At 39.2% G+C, this 13449-nt stretch overlaps 1 pseudogene; it reads left to right on the top strand.

Annotated features, from left to right (window-relative positions):
- The first annotated feature begins 11033 nt into the window (after nt 1-11033).
- LOC138169970 (glyceraldehyde-3-phosphate dehydrogenase-like) lies at nt 11034-12298 on the top strand (annotated as a pseudogene).
- Nucleotides 12299-13449: the final 1151 nt, after the last annotated feature.

The raw sequence follows: 13449 nt of genomic DNA, 5'->3' as shown, positions 1-13449 counted from the left end.
GTTTGGAAGTGTTTAATAGTATCTTGATTCCTTATAAAGTCATTAGCTTCCATTTGCTCCAATCTAATTCTGAAGGAATGATTCTCTTCAGTGAGCTTTTGAGATTTTTTTTTCCATCTGAAAAATTTGGATTTTTAAGACATTCTTCCCCTAATTAACTTTTTGAGTCTCTTTTGTCATTTGAATTAGTCTATTATTTGGGGTGTTGTTTTCTTCAGTCAGGTTTTTGTTCTCATTTCATATTTTTCTTGCATTATTCTCATTTCTCTTCCCATTTTTTCCCTCCACTTCTCTTATTTGGTTTTCAAAATCCTTCTTAATGCCCCATATGGCTTGTACAGGCTTCCTTCTGTACCACACTTTGATCCTTTTTGTGCCCAAAATAGGAGTGTAAAGTTGGCTTGCTGTGCTTGCTTTGTTTGCTCATGTTGCCACTTGATTACTTGACTTTTGAGCTTTTTGTCACAGTAGAACTCTGCTACCATAGAGGGGAGCTTTGTCCTAAAATTCTTGGGTTTTATCAGCTGCAAGAGCAATTAGTTTGCTGCGGTCTCTGAAGGCTCCACATGCTCTGGCAAACTCTTCATGCACCCTTGGAACTGCACCCTAGACAATTATCCAGATCCAAGCAGGTTACAGGAAGAGCAATCACCCCTCAGACTGGTTCATTGGTCCCCCTAGCATCTGCAGGCCAGGAGCTCTGAAGCAGCCACATGGCGGCGGCTGCATGGCCACCATACCTCACTTGCTTCTCCCTCTAGGGGCAAAGGTGGGACTACACTTCCAAACTCCCTGTTCTCAAAGTCCACACTGCACTGACATCTCATTTTTTTCCCTAGCGTCTATGGGTTGATAAATCTGGAAACTGCCATAGCTGCTGGTGATCTGAAGTCCCTCCAACGAGCAGCTGGTTTTAGCTGCCCTGAGGCTAAAAACCTCTTGCTCTAACCATGCTGGGTTTGGGTCCCATAGCGCAGCACTGGTCCCCTCCTGCCAAACTGGCCTGCCTTAATCAGGAGTTTAGCTTCTCACTGTCATTTTGTGGGTTCTGTAGCTCCAAAGATTGTTTTGAGTCATTTTTTACATGAATTGGAGGAGGTGAAAGCAGGAGCAACGTGGAAGTCCTGTTTCTACTCTGACAACTTGGCTCTGCCCCTGAAGGGACCTATTGATGCTATAAAGCAGAAACAAAGTGGGAGACCATCCTAGAGCATGAGGGGGTATTCTATTCAAAGGCTCAGAAGTGGGAAATAGGGTGTCCTTACTAGAGAATAATATTTAAGCCAACTTGGCTGAAATAGAATTTCTATCATCATATCAAAACCAACATATACTCACACGCCATTCCTATGTATACTCCTTCTGACTGACAAAATAGAGATATCATTCTTAAGAATTTCATGTCTAATCTTTTTGTGTAAGAATATAAATAGTTTAACTGGATTGCATAACTTATATTTTGTTTTGTTATTCTTTCCTTTCTACCTTTTTATGCCTCTATTGAGTCTTGTATTTGAATTGCATTCATCTCTGGTCTTTTCATCCAGAATGTTTGAAAGTTCCCTATTTTGTTGAATGCCCATTTCTTCCCCTGAAAGATTATGTTCAGTTTTACTACAGAGTTGATACTTAGCTATAACACAAGGTGCTTTGCCATCTAAAATGTCATATTTCAAGCCATCCAATCTTTCAATATTGAAGCTTCTCAATTCTGTGCAGTTATAACTGTGGCTCCTCAATACTGGATTTTTTTTCTGGCTCCTTGTTTTATTTTCTCATTGAGCCAAGAGTTCTGGAATTTGGCTACAATATTCCCAGGGATTTTCAGTTTGGGATCTCTCTCTTTTTAAAAAAAAATCTTTACTTTTAGTTGACAACATTCAGTTCCACAGTTTTTTGAGCTACAAATTTTCTGCCTCTTCCTCTCCTCCCAGATCCCCAATGATGGCATGCAATCTGATAAAGATTCTACATATTCCTTTACATTAAACATTTGTCAAGGTGTAAAGAAAATATGATAACCAATAGAATGAAAACTGAGGAAGAAGAAACAAAACAAAACAAAATGAAAAAGAGAGAGAGAGAGCAAGTACTTTGCTTCAATCTACAATCAGACTGCACAATTCTTTCTCTGGATGTGAATAACCTTTTCCATCATGAGTCTTTGGAGCTGTGTTATAACCTTGTATTCCTGAGAAAAGACCAGTCTATCAAAGTTAGTTATCACAGGTACAATGTGTCTGTAATTGCATAAAATGTTCTTCCAGTTCTGCTCCCCTCACTCCACATCAGGTTATCTAAGACTCACGAGGTTATTATGGAGTCTGTCTGCTCCTCATTTCTTATAGCACAATCATACACCATTACATACATTTACATGGAATATTTATAATGTTTAGCTATTCCCCAGTTGAAGGGCATCCCCTTCATTTCCAATTCTTTGTCACCACAAAAAGAACTGCAGTAAGTATTTTTGTACATATGGATCCTTTTTTCCATTTGTTTGAATTCTTTGTAATACAGTCCTAGAAGTGGTTTTGCTGAGTTAAATGGGTATACACATTTTTATGTCCCTTTGGGTACAGTTCCAAATTGCTCTCCAGTATGGTTGGATCAGATCAAAACTCGACTAACAATGTCTTAGTGTTCCAATTTTGCCACATCTTCTCCAGCATTTATCATTTTCCTATTTTTTTTCGTTAGCCAATCTGACTGGTGAGATGTGGTACCTGAGAGTTGTCTTCTTTGCATCTCTCTAATCAATAGGAATTTAGAGCATTTTTACATGATTATAGATATCTTCAATTTCTTCCTCTGAAAACTGCTTGTTCATATCCTTTCACCATTTATCAATTGGGGAATGACTTGCATTTATATAAATTTGACTCCATTTGCTGTATATTTAGAAATGTGGCCTTTATCAGAGACACTGGTTGTAAAAATTCTTTCCCAATTTTCTGCTTCCCTCCTAACCTTGGTTACAATGGTTTTGTTTGTACAAAATCTTTTCAATTTCATGTAATCAAAATTATTTATTTGGATTTCGTAATGTTCACTTTCTCTTGTTTGGTAATAAAATCTATGTTATCTATCAGAAAGATTACTGGATACCTTAAAGTACTTTTTTTTTTGAATCTGGTTCTAGAATATCCTGGTAGTTTTACTTGAAAATTTCTTGAAAGATGCTATCCAGGCTGTACTTTATCATGGTTTTCAGGAAGTCCAATCACTCTTAAGTTTTTCTACTGAATCTATTTTCCAGGACAACTGTTTTTTCAATATTGTATTTTGCATTTTCTTCTATTTACTCATTTTTAAGCATGTTTGATTGATTCTTGGTGTCATGTAGTATTATCAGCTTCCACTTGCCCATTTCTTATTTTTAAGGAATTATTTTCTCCAAGTAGTTTTTGTTTCTCCTTTTCAATTTGGCCACTTCTACTTTTTAAGGAATTGTTTATTTTTTCCCCATTTTTGTGCTTTCCTGTCATTACTCTCTTTTGAATCACCCCTAATATTTTTTCCTTTAACTCTTTTGTTTGATTTTTAAAAAATCCTTTTTGAGCTCTTCCAGGAGGACTTTTTCATCCTGAGACAAATTCATATTTCTCTTTGAGGTTTCACATGAAGGCATTTTGGTATTTTTGTGCTCTTCTGAGTTTATGTTTTTATCTTTCCTTTGGCATACTAGCTCTCTATGGTGAGTTTTTTGTGTTGTTTTTTGATCATTTTCCAAATTATTTAATGATTTTTAAAGCTGAGATCTGCTCCTGTGGTACAAGGGTAGTGCCTCAAGCATCTTTCAATGGTGAATGGAAAGGGATGTGTAATTGAGGAGAAGGCTGGGCTGGTAATTTTCTTTCTTCACCAGGGCTTCCAAGATGGTCAGTTTACCTCCTGTGGTGAAGTCACCAAGTATAGTTTAATCAAGTACTTTGGGCCTTCTATGCTTGGTAGGCCTGGCAATTAGTCTCTAGTGGCAGGTCTCAAAGTCTCCTAGTTGTATCATTGTGCCACTGTCCTGTTGAGCAGAACCCTGGGACTTTGTTAGTTCATATGTGCTGGGCTTGGGTGCTCCTATTGCTTCGCCAGAGGCTGCCTGTTCTGGGCTATGCTCGCCTTTAACCCAAGTGAGACAGCCCTATCCTGCAGTCCTTATAAGTTATCTGAGCTGAGAAACATCTTTCATCCCATGCTTTTTTGTCTTCTGCTGCTCCATTATTCATTTTATGTGTGATTTAAGTTGATATGAAGAAAATAGGGACATCTTCTTTCCTCTCCTTGTCATATTGGCTCCATTCTTGAAACAGAGTTTGTGAGGAAAAATGTATAATAAACCTAGAAAGACAGGATGAAAACAGAAAATGATTCACATTTCAGAGGGGCTAAACATTTTAAAAAGGAGCTCATATTTCATTTTTTTCCCTCTTCCAATGAGCTCAGGCCTATTTATTTCCAAACAAGTATCTCACAGTTGAAACTTTCTTTTTTTATTTTTCAAATGCTTTATTAACTTCTGATTTACATCATTCATTTCCATCAGGTGTTGAGTTACAAATTTTCTTCCCGTTTTTTCCCCTACCCACCGCCCCTAAAATAGCGGTCCCACAGGACATCCCCTCCTCCAATCTGTTCTCTCCCTTATTTTCTCCCATAACCCTTTCAATTTTCCAGTGGATCTCTATGCCCAAGTGTCTGTATATCTTATTTCCCAATTACATGTAAAATAGTATTATATATATATATGTACATATATATATTATATATTTGAATATTTTATTTTAAAACTTTGAATTCCATATTCATTCCCTTCCTCCCTTGTCACCCACCCTTGCTGGGAAGATAAGTAGTTCAGTATAGGTTGCACAAGTGTGGCTAATGCAAAACAATAACATAATAGATATATTGTAAAAGACCGGTTATATTTCCCTCCCTCTTAGCCCACCTCCCACTTGCTCTATTTTCTACTTTGATACCATCCCTTTTAAAAAGTGGGTGCTCCCAAATTCCTTCCCCCCCAGACTGCCCTCCCTTCCAGCATACTCCCTCTGATCCCCTTCCCTCCCTACTCTCCAGGAGGTTGAGGTATCACATTTAGTGTGTATTTCATTCCCTCCTCAAGCCAAGTTCAATGGGAATAAGGTTGACCCATTCCCTTTTTTCTTCCTATGCTTCCCCTCCATTATAAGCATTTTCCCTTGCCTCTTCAATAGGGTATAGTTTACCCCATTCTGTCTCTCCCCATCTCCAATCATTATATTCCTGCCTCAACTCTTAATTTCACATTTTAAGTATCATCTCTTCCTGTTAAATTGGTCTTGTGCCCTCTATCAATGTATACCTGTAAACATATATACATACATTTACATGCCTATTCATATGCCCATATACCCTCATATATAGACATATATATTTCTATTGCCTTCAGCTACTGAGAAAAGTTTCATAAGTTACAATTATTTTGTTTTTCCATGTATGAATATTAATAGTTCAACTTTGATAATTTCCTTATGATTTATTTTCCCTGTGTACCTTGTCATGCTTCTATTTCCTCTTGTATCTGAATGTCAAATTTTCTATTCAACTCTGATTTTTTCAGCAAGAATGCTTGAAAGTCCTCTATTCCACTGAATGACCATATTTTTCCCTGAAACATGATACTCAGTTTTGCTGGGTAGGTGACTCTTGCTTTTAATCCCAGCTCCTTTGACCTCTGGAATATCACATTCCAAGCCCTTCAATCCCTCATTGTAGAAGCTGCCAGATCCTGGGTTATCCTGATTGTGTTTCCACAATATTCCAATTGTTCCTTCCTGGCTGCTTGTAATATGTTCTCTTCTTAATTTGGAAATTCTGAAACCTGGGTATAACATTCTTAGGAGTTTTCTTTTTTAGATCATTTTTCAGGAGGTGATCGGTAGATTCTTTCAGCCTCTATTTTGCCCTCTGGTTCTAAAACATCAGGGCAGTTTTCTTTGAGAACTTCCTGCAGGATGATTTCTAGGTTCTTACTTTGATCATGGCTTTCAGGTAGTCCAATAATTTTTTAATTATATCTCCTGGATCTATTTTCCAAGTCAGTGGTATTCCCCATGATACATTTCACATTGCCTTCTATTCTTTAATTTTTTGGATGTGTTTAACAGCATCTTGATTTCTCATAGTCATTAGCTTCCATTTGCTCCAATCTAATTCTGAAGCAATGTTTCTCCTCATTGAGCTTTTGAGATTTTTTTTTCCATCTGGAAAATTCGGCTTTTTAAGGCATTCTTTTCCTCATTGGCTCTTTGAGCCTCTTTTGCCACTTGATTTAGTCTATATTTTAAGTTGTGGTTTTCCTCAGTCTGGCTGTTGACTCTTATTTTGTAATTTTCTTGCATTGTTCTCATTTCTCTTCCCAATTTTTCCTCCACTTCTCTTATCTGCTTCTTAGGGTCCTCTATGGTCTGTAACCAACTTGTATTTTCCTTTGAAGCTTTTGGTTCAGGAATTCTGACTGCACTGTCTTCCTCCTGTTCCATTTTTGTTCCTTTTTGTCCCTAAAATAGGAGTCTAACGTTGAAATCTTCTGTCTGCTTTGTTTCCTTTGCCTGGTCATGTTGCCCCTCTATTACTTGACACCTGGGCTTTTTGCCACAGTAGGACTCTGCCACCACACAGGGGAGCTTTTGTCCCAAATGCTGGGGTTTTCTCAACTGCCAGAAGTATTAGATGGGTGGCTTCTCTGAGGTCTCCACATGCTCTGGCAAGCTGGACACACACCCCAGGACCTCCACCCTAGACTGCAATCCAGATCCAAGAAGGTTAAAGCAAGAGCCATTACCCCTCACTCTGGTGCTTAGTCCCCTTACACTTTGCAGGCCAGGAGCTGAAGCTGCCACATGGCACTGGCTGGCTGTGCAGGTGTCTCAGTGGCTTCTCACCCCAAGGGTAAAAGCCAGCACTCCCACTTACTGGGTGCCAAAGTAGAGACTGCTCTGACCTCTCACTTTGTCCTTTGCATCTATGTGTTGATAAATCTGGAAATGGTCACAGCTACTGCTGATATGGAGTCTCCCCGGCTGGTGGCAGGCCCACCCTGTGGCTAAAGCCTTGTAGTGGGGCTGGGCTTGGCTGCCAGAGAACTGCCCTGGTGGATTCCTGCTGGCCTTCTAGGCTGTCCTCATGGGGAGGTTAGTTTTTCCATGTCATTTTGTGGGTTCTGCAGCTCCAAAGTTTGTTTAGAGTTCCATTTTTACATGGATTGGAGAAGGTCGAAGCCAGAGCAGTGGGGAGGTCCTGCTTCTTCTCCCCCATCTTGACTCCCCATATTTTATTCTAAAAATAATAAGGAGCTACTAATTCTTCTCAAGCAAGCTGGTGATAAGGCCTTTAGAAATTCTTAGGTTGAAAATTTGTGAAGAACAGATTGGTGGGAGGGAGAGGTTAGAAGCATAGTGAGTGTTTCAGAAGTTAATATACTAATCAAGTTAAAAGGTAATGATGACCTCAACTTAGGTAATTGTGTTATGACTGGTGAGGAGATAGGTGCGAAGTATTCACCTTAGCACCTGAATGGCAAGAGAAAGTAGAGTCAGGGAGGAGTATAAGGTTGAAAAGCCTAGTTGTTTTAGGAATAGATTTCAACATAAAAAGAGGAAATGAAGAGGTTTTAGAATAAATATAAGAATTCAATTTTGGGCATGTTGAACTTAAGATGCCTATGATATAACCTGGTAGAGACATCTAGTAGGAAGTTGGAGGAGTTGCACTGGAACTCAGGAGAAGACTAAGCAGAGAGATATATAGAGTTTGAAGATATCTAAATGAGGATTGCCCATGAGAACTGATGAGATTGCCAAGACAGGGCAATAAATAGAATAAATAGAAAGAATGAATAGGCAGCTCTCAGCTCCTTATGCAGCATTTCATCCAGTTCCCATTCCATATTGACACTCACAGTAGCCAGCCCACCTCAAGTCCTTCACAGTTTCTGTTTCTGGGAAGAGAAAGCTTAACAGAGCCACAATAACATTCATAAAATTGCCAGCACTATCATCAATTCACTATCTGCATGTGAGAAAATACACAGGGAATGAAATTTCTCAGACTCCTGTAACTCCCACAGGCATAAGAAGTAACACAAGGATGATTGCCCCATAAAATAGGAGAGATCAAGTGGAGACAAAATGGTGGAGTAAAGGCAGAGACTCATCTGAGATCTACTCTAAAACACTCCAAATATCTCTATATGATTACTCTAAACAATTTCTAGAGTTATAGGAACAAAAAAATATAGAGTAAAACAACTTTTTTCCATACCAAGATAACTTGGTAAGTCAGTAGGAAAGGTACTTTGAACCAGGATGAAAGAAGAGCTCATTCCAGTGCAGGATGCACCAGTGCAGACTGACCCAAACCAACTTAGAGGAGGGTTCAGGGAGACTAAATCAGTGGCCATAGTGATAGGTTCCAGACCTTTCAGCCCACAGAGAATGTAGAAAGTGAGCAGGAAAGGTCTGTCACTCTTGGTTGACAGTGGAGCACAGTCCACAGCAGGTCACACCAGGACAGACAGAGTCCTACCAAACCATAGGGAGGTTTTGGAAACCACTGTATCAGTAGCTGCAGCAGCTGCTTCCTTAACTCTCAGCTCAAAGATGAGAGAGAGGTGTACAAACCGATTAAAAAGAGATTGCAGGGGTCTCTGTGTTCGAATTCTGGGGAAGTACTCAGTTGTTCGCCCACACTAGACTCTGGGGGGCAGCCTCATGCAGAGGAGGAACACTAGGACATCAGAGCTTACGAGTAGAGTAACAGTGCAGCAAGGTCCCTTCTCAGAATCCCAGAGGAGAAAAGAGAACCTGTGGTCACTCACACACCAGAACAAATTCCAGGGGAGTAGGAAACATCTTTCCTTAGATTATGCTACCGTGCAAGAAATGAAAATTTCCATGTCCCTACGAGTATCTGTTAAAATAGCTTCACAAAAGACCTGAAGGTTAAGATAGTGGGCCCTCCATTGCAGAAGCTGAAAGCTAGTAAACAAAGAGTCAACAGTCAAGTAATAAGCTGGAAAAATAAGCAAACAGCACCAAAAATTCTGACCATAGAAAATTACTATTGAGACAAGGAAGATTAAAACTCACACTCAGAAAAAGTTAACAAATTCAAAGTTCCTACATTCAAAGCCTCCAAGGAAAGTATGAATTGGTGTCAAGTTGTAAAGTCAAATGTAAGCAGCTTTCCAGAGGGTTGCTGCTGTGAATAGCTTTAAGGTTCTGATCACATATAATAGTGAACTCTCTATTTATTCAGCAGTAAACTAAAGCAAAACTTTCACAGACATTACAATGATATTATATAACTTATCACTAAAATAGCCACCTAGTTCTAAACAAAAATTATTATTCACTAAGTCCTTAACTCAATCATCCTTAAGGAGCAACCCTCCTTAAGGGATGGAGAGTACAAAGGTCTCCCACCCACAGGTCACATTGTCTGAATCTCTCAGTCAGAAAGTCTTCTTTCTTTGTGATTGGAGACTAGCTTCCAATCATCCTTAACTCAATCATCCTTAAAGGGTACAAAGTACAAATTGATGCACCCCTGGGTCACACTAAATCATGATCTTGTCAGCCAGCTTTAAGTACCCAAGGAAATGTCCTTTCATTTTGACTCAGGGCTGCCTCCCAAATTCACTGTTTCCTCTTCCATGCTCTCAGCTCTTGTACAAATTCACCCAACCATCACCTGGTTTCACATGTAGGCAGCTTTCGACTTCTCATCTAGTTCCTATTCCATACTGAAATTAACAGTGACCAGCCCACCTCAACTCCTTCACAGTTTCCATTTCTAGGAAGAGAAAGCTTAACAGAGCCACAATAACATTCATGCACATTGCTGGCACTATTATCAATTCACTATCTGCCTGTGAAATCAACACAGATGCAACAAACGGTCTGAGAACTCAAAACAAACCAAACACAAATCATCAGTATAGCCATCAGTAAACATCAGTAAAACCATCCTACAGGACTTCTGTAAAGAGACAACAAGAAAATCCTCTTTCAGGGATTCTGAACAATTAGTAAGTTCCCAGGGCTTCTGGAACAACAGCAATATCCTCTATCAACAGATAGATCTGATGAAATAATATCAACACAGACAAAGTGCTGGCCACCACAGCCATGCTTCCTCCCAGTTCTGCTCAGTCCAAGCTGTGCTCAAGCTTTTTACCCATCATTAATTCCTTTCTGTTCTGTTGGTCTCTTACATCATTCCTTTTCCTGTCTTTGGAAAGTTCCTTGCAGTATGGGCTTCACAGGTTGTGTTTCTTAACAAAGACTTGACATAATCATGGCCAAGGTTCAAAGACACTTGAACTTAAAGAAGGTGCTACATAATTAAATAACGGAAACAAGGGGCTAAATATTCTTTTGCTTGCCATTACACAGGTCATGGAAGAGGTAAAAAAGGGATTTTGAAAATGAAGTAACAGAGGCAGCAGAAAAACTGGGAAGAGAAATGAGAGTGATGCAAGAAAATAATGAAAAACAAGTCAATTACTAAGTAAAGGAGGTGCAAAAAAAATACTGAAGAAAATAATATCTTAAAAAACAGAGGATGTCAAATGGCAAAAGTTGTACAAAAATTCAGTGAGAGGAATGCCTTAAAAAACAGAATTAGTGGAGTGGTTAGGTAGCACAGGGAATAAAGCACCGACCCTGGAGTCAGAAGGACCTGAGTTCAAATTCACCTCAGGCACTTAACTCTAACTAGCAGTGTGACCTTGGGAAAGTCACTTAACACCAATTGCCTTGCCTTCCCTCCTCCAGAAGCAAAAAAAAAAAATTTAAAATTAAAATAAAAAAAAACAGAATTGGCTAAATGGAAAAAGAGGCAAAAAATTTTACTAATTAAAAATTACTCCTAAATAAGTAGAATTTGCCAAATGGAACAGCTAGTACAAAAGTTCATTGAAGAAAATAATTCCTTAAAAATTAGAATTTAGCAAATGGAATATAATGTCTTTATAAGAAATCAAGAAATAGGCTTTCGGCTTTTCTCCTAGCTTGGTGCCAGGTTCTGCTGCTTAAGTCGCATCCCTGAAACAAGATGGTGAAGGTCGGAGTCAATGGATTTAGCTGTATTGGGCGCCTGGTGACCAGGGCTGCATTCACCTCAGGTGGAGTAGACGTTGTGGCCATCAATGACCCCTTCATTGACCTCAACTACATGGTTTATATGTTTCAATATGATTTCACTCATTGCAAATTCAAGGGCACTGTCAAGGCTGAGAATGGGAAGCTGGTGATCAATGGAAAAGCCATTATCATCTTCCAGGAACGGGATCCCACCAATATTAAATGGGGAGATGCTGGAGCAGAGTATGTTGTAGAGTCCACTGGAGTCTTTACCACCATGGAAAAGGCTGGGGCTCACTTGAAGGGTGGAGCCAAGAGGGTCATCATCTCTGCCCCTTCTGCTGATGCCCCAATGTTCGTGATGGGAGCGAACCATGAGAAATATGATAATTCCCTTAAGATTGTCAGTAATGCTTCCTGTACCACCAACTGCTTGGCCCCCTTGGCCAAGGTCATTCATGACAACTTTGGCATTGTGGAAGGACTCATGACTACAGTCCATGCCATTACTGATACCCAGAAGACAGTAGATGGCCCCTCTGGTAAGCTGTGGCGTGATGGGTGTGGTGCTGCCCAAAACATCATCCCTGCTTCCACTGGTGCTGCTAAGGCTGTAGGCAAGGTTATTCCTGAGCTGAATGGGAAGCTCACAGGCATGGCCTTCCGTGTTCCTACTCCCAATGTATGTACCTGCCAAATATGATGATATCAAGAAAGTGGTGAAGCAAGCATCAGAGGGACTCTTGAAGGGCATCTTGGGCTACACAGAGGACCAGGTTGTATCCTATGACTTCAACAGCAATACTCACTCTTCTACTTTTGACGCTGGCGCTGGTATTGCCCTCAATGACCATTTTGTCAAGCTCATTTCCTGGTATGACAATGAGTATGGTTATAGCAACTGTGTAGTAGACGTTATGGTCTGCATGGCCTCCAAGGAGTAAAGTGGAAAGCCATGGATCTTCATCCCCAGCCAAAAAGAGGAAATCCACCACTGGGGAGCCCACATTCCTAACCTGTGTTCCTATACTAGGGATCCCATGTCCCATTCACATCCTTGTTCCAAAGCACCCCTGTAGTAGGGGGAAGAAGCCAAGAGTCTTGTATTGTGTACTATCAATAAAGTCAACATATTCAGTGCAAAAAAAAAAAAGAAATCAAGAAATAATAAAATGAAACCAAAATATTTTTAAAATAGAATGCAATGGGAAATATTTCACTGTAAAACAACTGAACTGGAAAATATATCCAGGAGAGAGAAATTAAAGATTATTGGACTACCTGAATATCATGATCAAAAAAGTGTCAAGATATCATCTTTCAAGTAATTAGGCAAAACTGCTCTGATATTCTAGAAGAAGAGGATAAAATATATATTGAAAAATCCTACTGATCAATTCTTTAAAGAGATTCCAAAATACAAACTCCCAAAAATATTATAGCCACATTTCAGGGCTTCCAGATAAAGCAGAAAATATTATAAGCAATCAGAAAGAAACAATTCAAGAATCATGGGGTCACAGTCAGGATAACACAAGATTTAGGAACTTCTAAATTAAAGAATCAGAGGTGTTAAAATAACATATTTTGGAGGGCAAAGGTGCAATGATTAAGAACAAGAATCACCTACCCAGCAAAACTGAGTGTAATCATTCAGGGGAAAATTGATATTCAATGAAATGGAGGACTTTAAAGCATTTTTGATTAAAAAAATAACTACAGCTGAATAGAAAATCTGACCTTTATATAACAAAACCCAAGAGAAGCATAAAAGGGAAAAGAGAAAAGGGAAAATGTAAGGACTAAATAATGTTAAATTGTTGACATTTATACATGGGAAGATGATGCTTGCAATTAATAAGAACTTTCTCATTTAGGGAGTTAGAAAGATTATATATACTGATGACACAGGTATGAGTTGAATTTGAAGGGATGATGTCTAAAAAAAATTAATGGGTGAGAAAGGAAGATACTGGGAGAAAGTGAAAGGGAGAGGTAGAATAGACTAAATAATCTAACAGAAAAGAGTTGATAAAAATTTTTTACAATGGAGAAGCAGGGGATGAGGAAGAGTGGGTAAACCTTACCCTCATCAGAATCGGCTCAAAGAAGGAATAACATACACAACTCAACTAACGTAGAAATTTATCTTTGTCTACAAGAAAATTGAAAGGGAAGGGGATGAGAGGGGTGGTGATAGGAGGGAGAGTAGATTGGGGAAGAGGGCAATATGAAGCAAAACTTTTGAGGAAGGACAATGTGAAAGGAGAGAGAATAAAACAAACATGGGGAATAGGATGGAAGGAGATGCAGTTAGCAATAG

The sequence above is a fragment of the Petaurus breviceps genome, unplaced genomic scaffold (genome assembly GCF_028583685.1).
Source record: "Petaurus breviceps papuanus isolate PSGF00001 unplaced genomic scaffold, PetGlider_PUasm1.0 38, whole genome shotgun sequence".
Lineage (NCBI taxonomy): Eukaryota > Metazoa > Chordata > Mammalia > Diprotodontia > Petauridae > Petaurus > Petaurus breviceps.
This window is presented reverse-complemented; position numbering and strand designations above follow the sequence as displayed.